We start from the raw sequence: 19259 nt of genomic DNA, 5'->3' as shown, positions 1-19259 counted from the left end.
GTAGTACCGCTGCTTTAATAGCTTATGCTTGGTTTAAACAATTTAGTAATGATTGTTTCAGGGGACTGGAAAGCACATGTCAAGTGGTTGAGTTCTGCTTTCTATTGGTAAATGTATTTCAGAAATGCAGAGGAATATTTCATGCAGTGTCTCTTATAGGAAGAAAGGACAGTTTACATCCATCATCACTTCAATTGTCAAGTTCACTTTAAATATAGAGTTAGCGCTGACTGCTCTGTGTGTTAGTGCTGACTGTTCCGTGTGTGTAGTTGCAAAAACTGTGTTAAAGTAAGATCCTTTGAGAAAGCTTGATTAGGTCATTTATTAAAAAAAAAAAAAATGGTTGAGCTGAACAGCTGCCTCTGGTTTGCAATCCTTTCTTATGATCTTAATGAAACCAATATCACTGATCAACAGCAAATGTAGCTCTGAGTCATGGGAGAAATCCACACTGTGGTCTTTTTAGCTGTGTTCTTCATGTGTAGGGGGGGTTGAAGGAGACACATTAGGGTCACTAGCAGAGCAACTTGAACACAAACAGCAACAGTCATGGCAGTCTTGTACATCTCTGTAATTCAGGCTATGCTAGTAAATACAACCAGAGCACACTGCTGCAGTTCATTATTAATGATTTGGATATGTGGCTGTATTTATTTCTACAATCTTTATTACTACCTGTGGTACTAATGTTATTGTTGATGATAATCTTTACTCTAATTAGACTTACTCCTTAAGTTTAATTCTTTATTGGTAAATGGAAACTATTTCCCTTCAAGATCTACTTCTGTGTTCATTCAAAATGACACTGTTTGATGTTTAGCATTTTCCTTAGAGCTCTTACTTCGCTCATGTTGTCCTTGTCCCTGCTGTATCATTGCCTGGTAATGGATGTTAATAGAATAATCTATGCTGCATTTCTTCTTGTTTAATATAGTGACATGTTCTCCACAGTTGTTCAATTTGCAGCTGATTTTGTTTCTGTTTTGCAAGGTTAAGTTCAGAAAGAACACAGACAGTGTTTAGGTTTGTGTTCAACCAGCCAGCATCTACTGAGGGAATGACAGAAGTGACCCATAACATGGTAACCGAGAGTTAGGTTTGAATGCAGAAACTAAATAACCTGATATTGACTAGAAATGCATGGGGATACTGTTGTAGTATTTGATGTTTTCAACATCACTGTCAGCAAGGACATAACTTGTCCTACTTGCTACAGACACATTGTGTGATTAAATGAGTGTAACATTAATATGATTAATAAGTGTGTATAAATCACAATAAGGGTGCCTTGCTATGAGAACACATGCTTGATTATAATCCAGTACAAGAGGAAGCAGCATGAAGTTTTTGTATAGGTGAGATACAGACTGACACAGTGTGGGCATCAGAGCACAGAAGTATGTGGCAGAGTCAGACAGCACAGCTGCAGAGAGAGTCAGATTAAAGGTCTTCTCATTCTTGTCATGAGATGCAGAGAAACGCTCTTTAAATCTTGGATTATCGTTTAGGTACTCATTGAGTAAGAGCTCTGGAGCTTTATTGTGTTCATGGATGTACCAGAAGAGGTTCTGGCTGAGAGAAGTTTCATATTGGCAAAATAATATTCTTTTCTCATTTTCTGTCAAGCGAATTGAAGGTAATTGATGGACTGCTTCTCCTTGTGTCATACCTGATAAGAAAGAAATATTGAAGTAATATATATCAATAACACCAGAAGAATTAATTGGAGAGGACAATAACTGTTTACTTTGTAAAATGTACATTTAAAAATAACAGAGCTAACTATTGTTAGTTGCAATAGAAAGGTAATGTTGAAATGAACAGGAATCCCGTGTTCTATGTTCTGTCTACTTACCTATGACACACACCAGTATGATATTGAATAGATGAGCCTTTTCTCCTTGAAGCATCATTGTGTGCAGGTTGAAATAGCTGTGACTGCCCTTTCTCCTGCTGTGAAGTGTCAAAGCAGAGCAGTGAAGAGCCTCTGTATACCCTTTGGCAATGCCTGTCAGTCATCCTGTGGTGGGAGTGACTGCTCTTGTTATTATTAAATTTTTTAGCAGACTCCCCTATCCAGGGTGACTTTCAGTACAATTGTTACAAAACAATTACATTAAGTTTACATACAAATTGTGGTACCCATTTATACAGCTGTGTTTTTTTTTTTTTTTTACTGGAGTAGCTTACGTAAAGTACTTTCATGAAGGGCACAGTAGCAGTGTCTCCACCCAGGATATGAACCCATAACCCTCCTGTGAGGAGTGCAGAGCCCTGACCACTACTGTGCTCCACACTGCTGTTCACACATCTGTTTGTGACCAGGGGCTTCCTCACTCTATCAACCCAGAGACTTGTTTCTCTATATTTCTGTCTCTGCAGAGTTGTCTGTACTTCTGTTCTACTTCCTCTTAATGTTGTTCTCCACGCTGACAAACTCTTCCATCAAACAGTTTCTCAAAGATCGTATCTAATCTGATGGGAGAAGGTGTTAATGGGAATCCAATGTGTATTGCACATAGCTCAGTAGATCATTGATTATGTATTAGTATTGCAGAGAGCTGGGATGATCATTGATTATGTATTAATATTGCACAGAGCTGGGATGATCATTGATTATGTATTAATATTGCACAGAGCTCAGTAGACCATTGATTATGTATTAGTATTGTACAGAACTCGGGAGATCATTGATTATGTATTAGTATAGCACAGATCTCAGGAGATCATTGATTATGTATTAGTATTGCACAGAGCTCAGGAGATCATTGATTATGTATTAGTATTGCACAGATCTCAGGAGATCATTGATTATGTATTAGTATTGCACAGAGCTCAGGAGATCATTGATTATGTATTAGTATTGCACAGAACTCGGGAGATCATTGATTATGTATTAGTATAGCACAGATCTCAGGAGATCATTGATTATGTATTAGTATTGCACAGAGCTCAGGAGATCATTGATTACACTATGTAACACAATTTTTGTTCCTGGGTAGTAAGTGTTATTTCCTAATTGCTTATGCCTCAAAAGTATAGAAAATGGCTATTATTCCCCACAAACTTTGCTTTTGTGACCAGGACAGTGATATTTTGAAATATCACTATTTCCAATGAGAAAACGGGCGAATTTGTGTCTTTTCGTTCACATAAAGTCAGAAAAAAACAACATATGAATCCAAATTAACATGTATTTATACTAAAGTAATACAAAAATTACTACAAAAGATTTAGAAGTGAGTAGTTTTTCGAGATTTACGATTATACTGTAAATCACTTTCACGAATCAGCCCCCAAATGTAGTCTCCCATCATGTTCTCGTTATACTGTCCTTGGTAGCGACGTTCAAAGTCCAGTATATCCTGGTGGAAGCGCTCGCCTTGCTCCTCCGAGTACGCTCCCATGTTCTCCTTGAATTTATCAAGATGAGCATCAAGGATATGGACTTTGAGGGACATCCTACAGCCCATTGTGCTGTAGTTCTTCACCAGAGTCTCAACCAGCTCCACATAGTTTTTGGCCTTGTGATTGCCCAGGAAGCCCCGAACCACTGCGACAAAGCTGTTCCAAGCTGCTTTCTCCTTACTAGTGAGCTTCTTGGGGAATTAATTGCACTCCAGGATCTTCTTTATCTGTGGTCCGATGAAGACACCAGCTTTGACCTTTGCCTCACACAGCTTAGGGAAGAAGTCTTGAAGGCACTTGAAGCCTGCCGACTCCTAATCTAGAGCTCTGACAAATTGTTTCATAAGGCCCAATTTGATGTGCAGTGGTGGCATCAGCACCTTCCGGGGGTCCACCAGTGGCTCCCACTTGACATTGTTCCTCCCCACAGAGAACTCGTTCCGCTGTGGCCAGTCTCGCCTGTGGTAGTGCGCCTTGGTGTCCCTGCTGTCCCAAAGGCAAAGATAGCAGGGAAACTTGGTAAAATTGCCTTGGAGACCCATCAGGAATGCCACCATTTTGAAGTCTCCTATGACCTCCCAGCCGAATGTTCTGGAAAATAGGTAAATTTCAAAATATCACTGTCCTGGTCACAAAAGCAAAGTCTGTGGGGAATAATAGCCATTTTATATACTTTTGAGGCATAAGCAATTAGGAAATAACACTTACTACCCAGGAACCAAAAAACAAAAAAAAAATTGTTACAAGGTGTTATGTATTAATATTGTACAGAGCTCAGGAGATCAGTGATTATGTATTAGTATTGCACAACTCAATCCAAATCGCATCTCGAAGTGTCATATACTCACAGACCGAGGCGACTGAAGAAGTGCAAGTAATCCCATTGGACAGTGTATGATGGGTTTAATCACACCATGTATCCAGCCAAATGGAATATTGCAATGGGGAAGGGAGTTTGGATGAAAATAGTAGATTAGATAACAATAAAACAATTAATCAATAAATAGGGATCAACACTCCCTCATCATTCTGTTGTGTGAGAAACAAAGGAATGGGCTATGCGATATTCATTTAATAATTTGTCTGATGCTTTTATTTAAGAAGACATACTAGGAATACAAAAACCAAATACAATGTGTTAATAATATACAGTGAATGAGATACTGAGTCCCAGAACAAGATGATTAAATAGTAGCAAGGAACAATGGCAAGGAAAAGACTAGCAGCCAGACAGGGCAGTACTGCAGTCACGGGCAGACAAGCAGATTTGCTGTGTCTACAAATGCAGCCTCAACAGGTGGGTTTATTGTACACAGAACACACTATAAACCTTTCAAAAATAGCTAATATTGTCTGAACATTTCAGCATTGTCTGTGAGATTTCAAGCAAATTAGCAAATAGTTTTATAAACAATTTAAATGCACATGTTTTTATTTATTTATTTATTTATTTAAAGAATGTATGTGTCAGTAAAGTCTAATGTCCAATTAAAGGGCTGTTGTCCTGCTTCATATGCAGATCCACCAGAAGCAAGCAGTTCAGTTCTGTTAACTCCACTCTGTGTTTCTGCAAGGTCCTCTCACAGCTTTCAAACACTGTGCTTCCACTGCACAGTAATAGGTCACAGAGTCTTCTGCTTGTGAATTGCTCACATTAAAAATCCCAGAGGTCTTCACCTTGTCCAGCGACCCATGAACTGTGAGTCTATCATTGGGTCTGAAACCAAGATCATCACATTCTCTGGGCTTCTGTTTGGCCTCTGTCTGTACCATTGAAGACTCCTGAAATTAGAAGCTGTGTAGTTGCAGTGAAGAGTTGCAGTCTCCCCTTCACTCACAGTCAGCGATGGTGGTGTCTGAGATACTTGATCCTGAGATCTCACACCTGCAGAAACAAGTTTAAAAAGAAGAGACAACTTGAAGAGTCAGCTGTGGAATTCCCTGTACATTTTGTCTGGTTTCTTTCACATCTCATATGTCAATAGTATAATGATATTGGTAATGACGTATTACATGCACATTACTTTCATATCAGAATTGAGCAGCATTTCCACATAATGACAAGTCCCAGATACAAATGTACAGAACCTGGTACAGGGGAAATGAACAGTAATAAATCTTCAAATACTCACAGTGTAAAGAAACCAGTGTGTTTATCAGTAGGTATAAGAATCCAGACTCTGTGCTCATGATGGTGGCTGTTGGAGTGATCAGAAAGAAAAACAGATTAAAGCAGCTGTGAAGCAGCTTCTTATTGTGCCAGTGCAGTACAGTAACCCCTCCCACCAGTGTGGAGTGAAGATTCAGAGCTGTTTTTCCCTGCCTTATTTACAAATGAGTTAGTATTTCAATGAGAACTTTAACTCACTGACTTTAAAATAACTGTTTACACATCGATTTGTGCTGACTGGTAGGCAGGGCGATCAAATCTATCACCAGTTTATATGTGATTGATTTTAAAACATATTTAATATTTAACATTCTTTAATATGGGATTAATTCGTTTTTTTAATGATATGATAATTTTGTAATGAGGTCTGTGGTTATGAATTCACAAACAACAATAATAATAATAATAATAATAATAATAATAATAATAATAATAATAATAATAATAATAATAATAATAATAATAATAAAGTGTTTTTCAATCTTTTTAACCCAAATATAAATAAAAGATTCAATGCAACCCACTTTAACTTTGACAAATGATAAAATGTTACTTCAGAAGTCTTTCATTCTGTTGAATGTGACCCGAAGTCTGTGCAGCAGACTAAAGGGAACATGAATAATAATAACAGTGCTGCGGAAAAGAGCAACAAGGATTAGTGCAGAAATTACTCCTAATGCAGAGTCTGGGGTTGCCAAGAAATGTTAACATTATATGGTAATAATAATTGTTAAATGTATTCTTCTCAACGACCAAATTGTGTCGTACCCAGCTGAACATGCCTCACCACCCACTGGTTGAAAACCATTGAAATAAATAAATGCTGAATTTAATAATAAAAAAAGAATAATAAGCAAAAAGAGAAATGACTGGTACTAGCACCTGTATAAGAGGGAAATAGGGCCATTATCTGGATGAAGGACTGCAGGTCTGTTGTATGAGCTCTTTACAAATATGTGCTTTGTGATTTGCTTTCATATTACAGTATGCTGCAGCCACTTTGCAAATCTAGAAATATGCTGTGCATTGATAAAGCAAGCAAAGGCAAAAGAAAACCAGCAATATGCAAATATCCAAAAAAAGCATTTAAATTTAAAAACTAAAAGCTCAATTATTGCTCTTATTAGAACCGCAATGACAGAAGTATAACCCTGAAGAAAGACTGCTTCCTCTGTCACTGTACTCCAAAACATCCCCATAGACTAGAAACTAATCTGAAGAAATACAGAGCAGCATAAACACACAGAGATAGTGAGAGAGCAACAGAAAACACAGGACCCAGGGCAATAATAATACATTTAGTCATCCAACATCCAGGACTCGTGACTGACTCCACTCCACTCCAGGTTTGAGGACTCGACTACAATTCTAGCTATAGTTTTATTAGCAGGGGTTCGATTTTTCAAGTGACGTTTTTTTTCCAAATTTGGGCGAATGCTCCAGCAATGCTGAACAATGCTCTTTTTGCAGAAGACTGAAACTCTTTCCGTGAGTCTCATCACAGATGTGTCGGAGCGTCACAGTACTTTCACAGACAGTGCGCTTGTTACAATGTCGCCCCCAACAGGAAGATGTCAGACTATACTCAGGAAAGGAGAACATGGGGAATTTTCATTTATATTGTATTGTTCAATCAATCAATAACTCAGCCTTTATTTAATATAGCGCCTTTCACAAAAGCAATGCCTCAAAGTGCTTCACATGGCTAAAACAGAAAATACAAGCAGGAAATACAATAATCAGTGTAAATGAAAATACATGAGCAGGAGAGTAAATGTATAAATAAATAGATAAAACAGAAGGAAATATAAACAAGATCAATAAAACAAGAATGCAATGAAATTAGATGCATAATAAGTAGAGAAAACATGTAAATAAAAAACAAGACCAGTGAAACAATAAAATCATAGACAATAAAAGAAAACAATCATCACTGAAAGCTCTGACAAAAATACTAGTTCTAAAATATTTCTAAGATGAAAGAAATACACTTTATTGTTGTATTTCTTCATGTTCTAATAAAAAATTATTATTATTATTATTATTATTATTATTATTATTATTATTATTATTATTATTATTATTATTATTATTTATTTTATTTTTTTTTAATGAAGATGATTTTTATTTAATCCACTAGGTGGGAGCAAAGCACAACTGTTGTTTCCTTCCACTGAAATAGAACTGAACAGGAAATCTCTGAAAGGATCTGTCAGAATTTCTAAATATGTTCTGTAGGGCAAAAACACAGCTTACACACGTTTAGCTTCTCAGTTCATGACATTTAAATGTCACAGCAATTGTCTTGGGATATTGAAAGCTTTTGATTTTTTTTTATACCCATCCCCTGATCTGTGCCTTTCAACAACTTTGTCCCAGAGTTCTTTTGAAAGCACCTTGGTGCTCATGGTTGAGTCTTTGCTTTGAAATGCACTACCCAGCAGAGGGAACCTACAGGAACTGCTGAATTTATCCTGAAATTATGTGAATCACTACAATTTAAGACAAGTGTAGGCCACTTAACTTGGTGTGTGATTTTGAAGGCGACTGGTTACACCTGAGCTAATTTAGGATTGCTATTACAAGGGGGGGGGGGCACTTATCCAACCAAGCTATTTCTGTTTTTATTTTTAATTACATTTTCTACATATTTCTAGAATATTTTTTTCACTTTGAAGTTATGGGGTAGGATGTGTAGATAAATGAAAAAAAAAAAAAATCATTATAATTCCAGGCTATAAGTCAACAAAAGGTGAACATTTTGAAAAAGGGTGTAGACTTAATAATAAATGCCACAATGGCTGTTTTCTTTTTCACAATATTATAGTTTTATGCTGTCAATATATTCTTGTCCAGAAGATGACAGCATGACATTTGTCAAACAGTTTATACTAAAAGTAACCATAATTTAACTCTTAGACTCATATCAACCAAAAATGAAATTATACAGACAAACAGTTATTAAGAACATTAAAGTGTTTTGCAGCAACACATAGATCCCACTATACAAGTCCTGAAGCGTGGTGTATTGTGTCTCCACACGATGAATCTCAATATCACATACTGGACAAGCACCTCAGTCCTGGCAGGTTCAGTGTGTTTGTCCATCTGTAACAAATCAATAGATAAAAAAGTAAAGAACCAGGCAGGCTGGATTAATAGGGCTCCAAATTAAATATAACTGACATCAAAGGTGCTGTAGTGTTGGAGGGATGTGGCCCCTGTAGAACTGTATTGGTAAGCAAAGCAAATAGTTTACTGTGGAAGAATTGCCATTGATTTCTGTAACTCTGTATCCTAGGAAGGGTGACTGATGTAAATTAGTGCTATAAATATGCTGACCTATTGCAATTGTGTGTGTGTGAATATGTAGCTTTCTCACAAACCTTGGCATGACAATAGAGAGACTGGATCAATTCAGTTAGGACATGTAGATCAGTCTCACTGTATTACAAAGAGATATTTTTTCTTAATGATGTTTTTCAGTGAAGTAACTGTGGCTAAACGGTTTATTGTCAATGTTTGTTTTATTTCTCTGCTCCAAGAGGAAACATTTAATTGGGTTGTTTATACTGATCATTTTAACACTTTACACATGCTTTTGATTTTGGGGAAGCCTTTGTCAATGTGTTTACTACAGTAATATTTATGAGGGGCAATGGTGATGATTTGTATTAATTGTAATAAAAATAATTATCAATCATCCACATAGTCTATACATTTGTAGACCTGGGTATTGGCAGCCTATACCTGCAATTAGTAAATACACTGGAACATCTTCACCTTTATGTTCTAGTAAGAATGAGTGTTGAAATAGCTTAAAAGAGGTACCATTGAACAAGTAGATCTAGTTTAACAAACAATATGTTTTAAATGTAACCGTTCTGTCACTGAGGCATTGCATCACCACGTTTAATGCCTGCTATGGACACCTTTACCATTAATCACAGCTTTAAGTCAATTTGGGTCATTTTTACCAGGTATCCAAACCTTCTTTTTAAATCAGTCCACAGCATTTCAATAAAGTTAAGATCTGGAGACTGAGATGGTCTTTTCAGAACATACATCATATTCTTCTTTAGAATGAGAAACATTGACACATTCCTTCTCTCTCATCCTTTCCATTCTTTAAAGAGGTCAGTTCAAACACTATCACCATCTGCTTTTCACGCTCCCATTATTGCAGAGGTCACCGCTCAGTGTTTCATAGCATCACTGGAAGCTACAGAGAAGCTGTTGTGTGAAAATGGGATTGAAAGAAGACAACAGAATTCATTCTAAAGCTGTCACACACATAACAAGTAATTGTCTTTGTGTGAAAACATCATTTAAACTATAATACTTAGAACTAGGATTACAGGTCATGTAATGATTGAGTTGTAATGTTTTCACACATTAAGGGAGTCCCTGTTCAAGCATGTGTTCATTATATTTCTACAGTTCATTGTGGTTAACCAAGCCCTGCTTTCTAATTTCATTTCTCTGAACACAGAACATGTTTCCAAAGATTTCACAGAAGAAAAAGCAGGTGTTTATTATAGTATATTGTTCATTGTGGTTCACCATAACCTGGTCTCTTATTCCAGTTCTATGAAAAGGGAACACATTTTCAAAGAGTGCAGAGAAGAAAGTGAATCAAAATGCAAAATGTTTGCCTGCACTGAAACCACTTCCTTTGTAATGGACTCATGCCAATGTTAGTGTGTGGAAGCAGATCAACACAACTTTCTTTCATCTTTTACCAGGACATGGGCCTGTTCCAGTTAGTGCTGTCAGAGTTTTTGTACAGCGTCCCAATGAGTTTTCACACTGTGTTATACACAGAGCACAGTGATAGATTGCTATGTCGCTCAGAGCAAGTTTGGAAATTATGATTGTAGTAGAAGAGCTGTCTGCTGTAGAAGTGAACCGGCTTTTGGCAAAGTCTGCAGTGTGAGATTCACTACGCCTTGAACTGGCTCCTTTGTACAGTATATATTCCAGGGCTTGGTTTGAGTTCTGCCGATACCAGTAGAGGTCAGTATATTGGCTATCTGTAGTATAAGAGCAGCTGAGCGTTACTGACTCTCCTTCTGTAATGGACTCAGCTGTCTGTTGAGGACTGATGGAATCACCTCTTGTCAGGGCTGAAAATTGAGGAGGTAAATGAAATACAAGATAGTCAATAATAAATAATAATATATTTAAACAGAGATACACTTGCCATTAAAGCCAACTCATAACCTCAGAAACAGTTCCTGTGAGACAATATTACTACCTGCCAGTATTTTAGACTCACACAATGATTAATGTATCAGTTGAGCTTCATACCAGGGATGGAGGTGATTCCTTTTTCATTTCCAATTCCTTTTTCAAGTTAGTTCCCAATCCCAATGCCCATTCCCTTTTAATCCATCCCAATTACTTTCATGACATGGGTTTTATTGAGCAAACATGTGTACAGCTCATCAGCATCTCATGCAGTTCTATAATAATTGCAATACTAATGTAATGAATCAATTCCACTTGCTGTTACAAGAATCACCACGAGCTGCTCGAATGCAGAGTCTGTGGATATCTACTTCAAAGGGAATTGGAATTGGAATAAAGAACTCTGAATTGTGCTGATTTCTTTAAGAACAGAAGAGAAAGTTTCAGTCTCTGTGTCTATCCACAATGCCGCTCTGAATAATCTGGTTAGAGATTGTATGGCAAATATTTTGAACCAATCAGCAAACACCTTCATTAGCAGTCACTGTATGCAAGTCAAAGAGGTTTCAGTTCTTCATTGAGTGCAGTCCCCCAGACCACTTTCCCAGAACTCTAAAAAGGAACTCCAGTCCTCACCACATTATAATGCGCACAGCAGTTACCCTTCTACACAGAAGAGCTGTCACTGGAAATGCTATCAACATTGTAATCACCAGCCTCTCTACACTCCAGGGTTTTTGTATGGGTCAGGTGCTGCTTTGTATCACTGTTCTGGTTCTATTGCACAGTAGTAGATGGCAGAATCAGACACTGAAGGCTGTATTGTCAGGGAGCCAGTTTTAGATGAGGTATCTACTGCTGGTTTATATTTCCCTGAATCAGCTCCATGTGTTCTTGAGCCCCGAGCTTGGATTAAGGATTTTAAACCCTGGCTTGGAGCTTGCTTAAGAGCAATGCAAATTACTCAAATACAAATAATGATGTGCAATCGCAGTGAGCGCTGCCTGTGCATTGGGCTGTTTGGCGGCTGCACTCACAGCCCTGAGCTGAGGTGAGTTCAGAGTACAGACAGCAGGAAGCACTGTATGAGATTTGTGTTGCACGAAAATCAAACAGAAAAAAGTGTCACAGGAAAGGCACGGAAAAGAAAAGAAAAGTTTTCTGAGGAGCAGCTGAGAGTCCTTATGGCTGAGGTCACTCAGCATGAAACTGAGTTATTTAGAAAAGCCTCAGCCAACATCAGCTTTCTACTAAAGAGGCCATATGGTCCTCTACAGTGGAGAAAATCAATGATGTCAGTGTCACCAGGAGGACAGTCAACTAGGTGATGAAAAGGTGAAATTCAGGTTTTAGGTCTGGGATGACCTGTGGAGTGAGACAATAATGCCTTACCACAGCATAGGAGGCTGTGTGGTCCAGTGGTTAAATACACGGGGGCTGTAACCAGCAGGTCACCTGTTCAAATCCCAGCACTGCCACTGACTCATTGTGTGACCGTGAACAAGTCACTTAACCTCCTTGTGCTCTGTCTTTGGGTGAGACATTGTTGAAAGTGACTCTGCAGCTGATGCACAGTTCACTCACCCCTAGTCTTATATCTTGTAAAGCACTTTGTGATGGTGGTCCACTGTGAGAGGTGCTATATGACAGCTATGGACTTTAACTCTATTTGATTCTTTTGAGTTTACTCAGCATGTAACAGGGCCTACACATAACCACGGTCATACTTTACATTTAGTCATATCTCAAGGACTAGAAATGATCATGTCCCCAACTATCGACCCTGCATTATCAGATCATTTCTTAATTTAATTTGAACCTATATTGCCTCAACGTAAAAAGACTGTAGTTAGTTTGTCACATGGGGCGTCCAAGGTCTCAGGACCCTTCACAGCCCTGACTTAAATAAGGCTAGTGTCACCCAATGTAACTAATGCAGTCTGACACCACCCAGTATTTTGCAGGGCACTAGGACGGTAGATACAACACAAGAAATAATAAGATGACAATTTACCCCCCACCCACCACAGGTTCCAATTCTGACTAGTTTGGAGTGTGTTGCAAGACCTGATACCAAGCAGGAGTGCGAGAGACAGCTTTTAAGGGTAGATATAACAATGAGTTTTATTGCACAAATAAACTATCACACACACAAGTATAAGAGAATCCACCACTCGGCTAGGAGCCAAAGTAGCAAAAGAAGATAGGAAGAACATAAGAACATAAGAACATAAGAAAGTTTACAAACGAGAGGAGGCCATTCGGCCCATCTTGCTCGTTTGGTTGTTAGTAGCTTATTGATCCCAAAATCTCATCAAGCAGCTTCTTGAAGGATCCCAGGGTGTCAGCTTCAACAACATTACTGGGGAGTTGATTCCAGACCCTCACAATTCTCTGTGTAAAAAAGTGTCTCCTATTTTCTGTTCTGAATGCCCCTTTTTCTAAACTCCATTTGTGACCCCTGGTCCTTGTTTCTTTTTTCAGGCTGAAAAAGTCCCTTGCGTCGACACTGTCAATACCTTTTAGAATTTTGAATGCTTGAATTAGGTCGCCACGTAGTCTTCTTTGTTCAAGACTGAACAGATTCAATTCTTTTAGCCTGTCTGCATATGACATGCCTTTTAAGCCCGGAATAATTCTGGTCGCTCTTCTTTGCACTCTTTCTAGAGCAGCAATATCTTTTTTATAGCGAGGTGACCAGAACTGCACACAATATTCAAGATGAGGTCTTACAAGTGCATTGTACAGTTTTAACATTACTTCCCTTGATTTAAATTCAACACTTTTCACAATGTATCCGAGTATCTTGTTAGCCTTTTTTATAGCTTCCCCACATTGCCTAGATGAAGACATTTCTGAGTCAACAAAAACTCCTAGGTCTTTTTCATAGATTCCTTCTCCAATTTCAATATCTCCCATATGATATTTATAATGTACATTTTTATTTCCTGCGTGCAGTACCTTACACTTTTCTCTATTAAATGTCATTTGCCATGTGTCTGCCCAGTTCTGAATCTTGTCTAGATCATTTTGAATGACCTTTGCTGCTGCAACAGTGTTTGCCACTCCTCCTACTTTTGTGTCGTCTGCAAATTTAACAAGTTTGCTTACTATACCAGAATCTAAATCATTAATGTAGATTAGGAATAGCAGAGGACCTAATACTGATCCCTGTGGTACACCGCTGGTTACCACACTCCATTCTGAGGTTTTTCCTCTAATCAGTACTTTCTGTTTTCTACATGTTAACCACTCCCTAATCCATGTACATGTGTTTCCTTGAATCCCAACTGCGTTCAGTTTGAGAATTAATCTTTTGTGCGGGACTTTGTCAAAAGCTTTCTGGAAATCTAAATAAACCATGTCATATGCTTTGCAATTATCCATTATCGATGTTGCATCCTCAAAAAAATCAAGCAAGTTAGTTAGGCACGATCTCCCTTTCCTAAAACCATGTTGACTGTCTCCCAGTACCCTGTTACCATATAGGTAATTTTCCATTTTGGATCTTATTATAGTTTCCATAAGTTTGCATATAATAGAAGTCAGGCTTACTGGTCTGTAGTTACCTGGTTCAGTTTTGTTTCCCTTTTTGTGGATCGGTATTACGTTTGCAATTTTCCAGTCTGTCGGTACCACCCCTGTGTCAAGAGACTGCTGCATGATCTTGGTTAGCGGTTTGTAAATTACTTCTTTCATTTCTTTGAGTACTACTGGGAGGATCTCATCCGGCCCAGGGGATTTGTTTATTTTAAGAGCTCCTAGTCCCTTTAACACTTCTGCCTCAGTTATGCTAAAGTTATTTAAAACTGGATAGGAACTGGATGACATGTGGGGCATGTTGTCAGTATCTTCCTTTGTAAAAACTTGTGAAAAGTAATCATTTAACATATTTGCTATTTTTTTTTCTTCATCTACGATTTTGCCATTTGTATCTCTTAAACATTTAATCTCCTCTTTGAATGTTCTCTTGCTGTTGTAATATTGGAAAAACATTTTGGAATTGGTTTTAGCTCCCTTAGCAATGTTCATTTCTATTTCTCTCTTGGCCTTTCTAACTTCCTTTTTGACTTGCATTTGCAGTTCTGTGTACTCTTTCTGTGTACTTTCTTTTTGGTCCTTTTTTAATGCTCTGTAAAGTGCCTTTTTTCGCTGAATATTTTTTTTAATTGATCTATTAAACCATTTTGGCAATTTAGTTTTACATTTAGATTTGTCTACTTTAGGGATATAATTGTTTTGCGCCTCTAGTACTACGTTTTTGAAGAACAACCATCCTTCTTCTGTGGGTGTTTTCTCTATTTTACTCCAATCTACTTCTGTTAGTCTCTGTTTCATGCCTTCATAGTTTGCTTTTCTAAAATTGTAAACCTTAGCTTTAGTCTTTACTTTTGAGGATTTAAAAAACACTTCAAATGAGACCATGTTGTGGTCTGAGTTTGCCAGTGGTTCTCTGACCTCTGTTTTAGTTATTCTATCTTCGTTATTTGAAAAGACTAAATCAAGGCATGCCTCCCCTCTAGTGGGTGCCTTCACAAATTGTGTTAGGAAGCAGTCATTTGTCATTTCCACCATTTCTATTTCATCCTTCGCGCTACCCACCGGGTTTTCCCATTTTATTTGGGGGAAGTTGAAATCCCCCATTAGTATGGCTTCTCCTTTGCTACACACATTTCTAATGTCATTGTATAACAGATTATTTTGCTCACCGTCTGAATCTGGCGGTCTATAGCATGCTCCTATTATTATGCCTTTTGAATTTTTGTCTGTTATTCTGACCCATATTGATTCGGTTTTATTTTCTTTGTCCAGGTTTAACACCTGGGCTTCAAGACTGTTTCTTATGTATAGCGCTACCCCTCCTCCTCTTCTGTCCTGCCTGTCTTTCCTATACAGTGTATACCCACAAATATTATATTCGTCCCCATCACTCTCAGATAACCACGTTTCTGTAACACCTATCACATCATAGTTACCTGTTAGTGCAGTAGCTTCAAGTTCTAGAATTTTGTTTCTGATACTTCTAGCATTTAGATAAATACATTTAATGGTTGTCTTACCTGAGTTGTTGTTCTTGTTTTGATGCGGTCTCCCTTCTGTTTTTTTGTTGATTTCTCCCCCCTTCCTTTCTAGTTTAAATGCTTCCGAACCTGCTCGAGGATCTTTTCTCCAAGTAGACTAGTTCCCTTGTTATTTAAATGCAGTCCATCCCGTCTATACAGATAGTCCTCGTTGTAGAAAGTGGTCCAATGATCAAGATAGGTGAAGCCTTCCCGTGTGCACCACGTCTTCAACCATTGGTTTTGATTTATTATTTCCAGCTGTCCATATGGTCCTTTGCAAGGTGCGGGTAGTATACCAGAAAATACCACAGTTTTGGTTTTCTCTTTTAATTTCCTTCCTAGCTCTCTGAATTTGTTTTGCAGGGATTTTGGTCTGTCTCTTCCAATGTTGTTTGTACCGATGTGGACGACTACTACCGGGTCGTCTCCTGTTCGTTCTAGGAGCCTGTCCACGTTCTCAGTGATGTGCTTGACCGAGGCTCCCGGAAGGCAGCACACTGTTGTAGTAAGGGGGTCCAAACTGCGAACTGAACTTGCTGTGTTTCTCAATATGGAGTCCCCAACAATCATGACCTCCCTTCTTTTTACTGTCTTGTCACCACTGTCAATAGGGTCCTGGATGTTGTTCCTTTCATTCTCTTGTTGTTGGTTCTGCTCATCAAAATTCTGAAGTGACTCAAATCTGTTGGTTGTTTTGATTTCTGGTGGTTGTGTTTGACGAAGTTTCTTTTTTTCCCTGCTTCTGCCTACCTGAACCCAGCTGTTCTGACCTTCTATCTCCCTGGTGGCTTTCAGTCTGTTAGGGGTGATGCAGACTTCCATGAATTGTGGGTGTGCCAGTTCCTCAAGATCCTGTTGCTGTCTCACTTCTTCCAGCTCCATTTCTAGCATGCTTACTAGTTTATGCAAATCCTGGATCGCGCGGCACTTTACGCACACTTGGTTTAGCTCTGCTGGGTTTTCTCGGATTTCCCACATCAAGCAGGTATCACAGATTACTGGCTTGAAAACCATGTTGAGGTTTTTTTTTTTTTTTTTTTTAAGTTTAGTTTCTTCTGCAGCCGTCAACCTGCTTTCCAACTGCTTCGAAACTGCTCTGTACTTTTCCACGCTGTACTTCTCCCACTCGCTGTCGCTTCCACTCGCTGTCGCTGGGAAGACTGCCTCGTTTAACTGCGTTGTTCTGCTGTGCTGTCGGCTCCTCCCCTCGCCCGTGTCTCAAAACGGCGCTGAATTTGAATCAGCTGCTCCGAGTTTCAGCTTGTTTGTTATCACAAAAACACACGCGGCTGCTGCTGTGTTTCCCCAATGTCCTCTGTTTTCTGATTAAAGCAATTCAAGATGCAATTTCTCCTTTCTGCTTCGAAACTGCTCTGTACTTTTCCACGCTGTACTTCTCCCACTCGCTGTCGCTTCCACTCGCTGTCGCTGGGAAGACTGCCTCGTTTAACTGCGTTGTTCTGCTGTGCTGTCGGCTCCTCCCCTCGCCCGTGTCTCAAAACGGCGCTGAATTTGAATCAGCTGCTCCGAGTTTCAGCTTGTTTGTTATCACAAAAACACACGCGGCTGCTGCTGTGTTTCCCCAATGTCCTCTGTTTTCTGATTAAAGCAATTCAAGATGCAATTTCTCCTTTCTGCTTCGAAACTGCTCTGTACTTTTCCACGCTGTACTTCTCCCACTCGCTGTCGCTTCCACTCGCTGTCGCTGGGAAGACTGCCTCGTTTAACTGACACACGTGTTTGACAAATTGCATAACCAATATGTATACATGGACCTACTTATGCTTAAACAGAACAGCTGCAGAGTAACCCAAGTACGTTCCTGTTCCATTCTCAACACGACAAACCTCCCTCTACTGTCTGGTGCAATCTGAAGCTGGAACTGTGAACCATGTATTTCTATAGAGGTGATGTCATGAAAACCAGTGCCCCTGCCCTACACGGTGTAGTTGCTGTCCTCCATTGCCACCAGGTGGTTGCTCAGCTCATCTGCATTCCGATGATGTTCAGCTGCACGTTGCAGTTCATATTTTTTGCAGGCTGATTATTGAATGAATTACTGAGGGCATCAGTGCTCAGTAGTACCTCGCATATTCTGCACAGGGCGTGTTGAATTGACAATGGGCTGCATTCAGCAATGTGTAGGTTTTGAGATTTTGTTTTTCGAGAACAGTCCTTTTTTTTCAAAAACGAAGATCAGAAAGCCTTTTCCTCATTAGTCAATTTTGGTGCAGTAAGGGCCCCTCCTCGGTTAACTGGAAGCCAAAGAAGCAAAAAAAATAAAAAATAATAAAACACAAAAATGTGCTATAACAAGAAAACTAAATTAGTGTCCAGCAAACTCCAATATCCATTTGAAGAAAAAATAAATAAATACACAACACAAAAGGTGCAGTCCAATGTGCATTAAAAAATACATCCAGCGTTTTCCTGTGGCAGACAGTCAGGCACTGGATCAAACCAGGAAAACATCTCCACACTTAAAATAATCACGACAAACAAAAAAATAAATAAAAAGGAAACAAAAGCACAAGTGACCCTGCTTTTTCAACAGCAGGTGTGAGCAGTTCATGATGTTTCTGCACCCACTTGTCTCTAGTGATCTCTTCTCAGCCAGTCAGGGAACCTGTAATCAGATCCACAGATAATTGAGCATGCCGTCCAAACATTAGATAAAATGGTGCATAACCAGTGGATGCGTGCGGTGCATTATTATATGCCTGTATTAGCTCAGGTAGAAACTCAACCCATCTAGCCTGTTTCTCTACCTCAAAGGTGCCCAAACGATCAAGCAGGGTCTGATTGAATCGCTCACACACCCCATCGCCCTAGGGATGGTAAGTGGTGGTTCGGCTTTTGACGCAGCCGTAATATTTGCACAGCTCTTGATTTACAGTGGACTCAAAATTAGGGCCTTGATCTGAATGGAAGCATTCTGGGCAGCCAAACGGCTGGATCACCGAATTCCAAAGAGCCTGTGCAGTGGTCTGTGCAGTCTGACCTCTAGTTGGGATTGCCCAGGCAAACATAGAAAACAAATCTGTGACTACCAATATATTTTGATATCGATCCATTAGCTGACTTAAGGTCAGGAAGTCCATGGCCACTACCTCTAGGTGCACTGGTTACAATGGGATTAAGTGGAGCCTTACTCACTGGTTTGGCTTTTCTCATAATGCAGAGGTCACAGGCCACGAACCACTGTAACACTTCAATCTCCATCCCTAGCCAATAGAAGCTCCTGCGCAAGATGGAAAGTGTCTTATCTGCACCTAGGTGTCCTGAGTGGGTGTGATACACCTCCTACAACCGACGGAGAGGCAGGGATTGGTTGTACAACTCGCCTGTCTTGGGATCTTGTATACTTCGCACCAGGACTCCATCATATAACTTCAACCGGGCCCAGAGCCGAAGCCACTTCACCATGT

General features: G+C 39.2%; 1 protein-coding gene across 1 annotated transcript in view; it reads right to left on the bottom strand.

Moving 5' to 3' along the window:
* LOC121299468 (sodium- and chloride-dependent GABA transporter 2-like) overlaps window positions 1-19259 on the bottom strand; it is a 749163-nt gene that overhangs the window by 560851 nt on the left and 169053 nt on the right. The gene's annotated exons all lie outside the window — the stretch shown is intronic.

This window comes from Polyodon spathula, chromosome 25 (genome assembly GCF_017654505.1).
Source record: "Polyodon spathula isolate WHYD16114869_AA chromosome 25, ASM1765450v1, whole genome shotgun sequence".
Lineage (NCBI taxonomy): Eukaryota > Metazoa > Chordata > Actinopteri > Acipenseriformes > Polyodontidae > Polyodon > Polyodon spathula.
The sequence above is the reverse complement of the archived record's forward strand: the minus strand, read 5'-3'. Positions and strand labels throughout refer to the sequence as shown.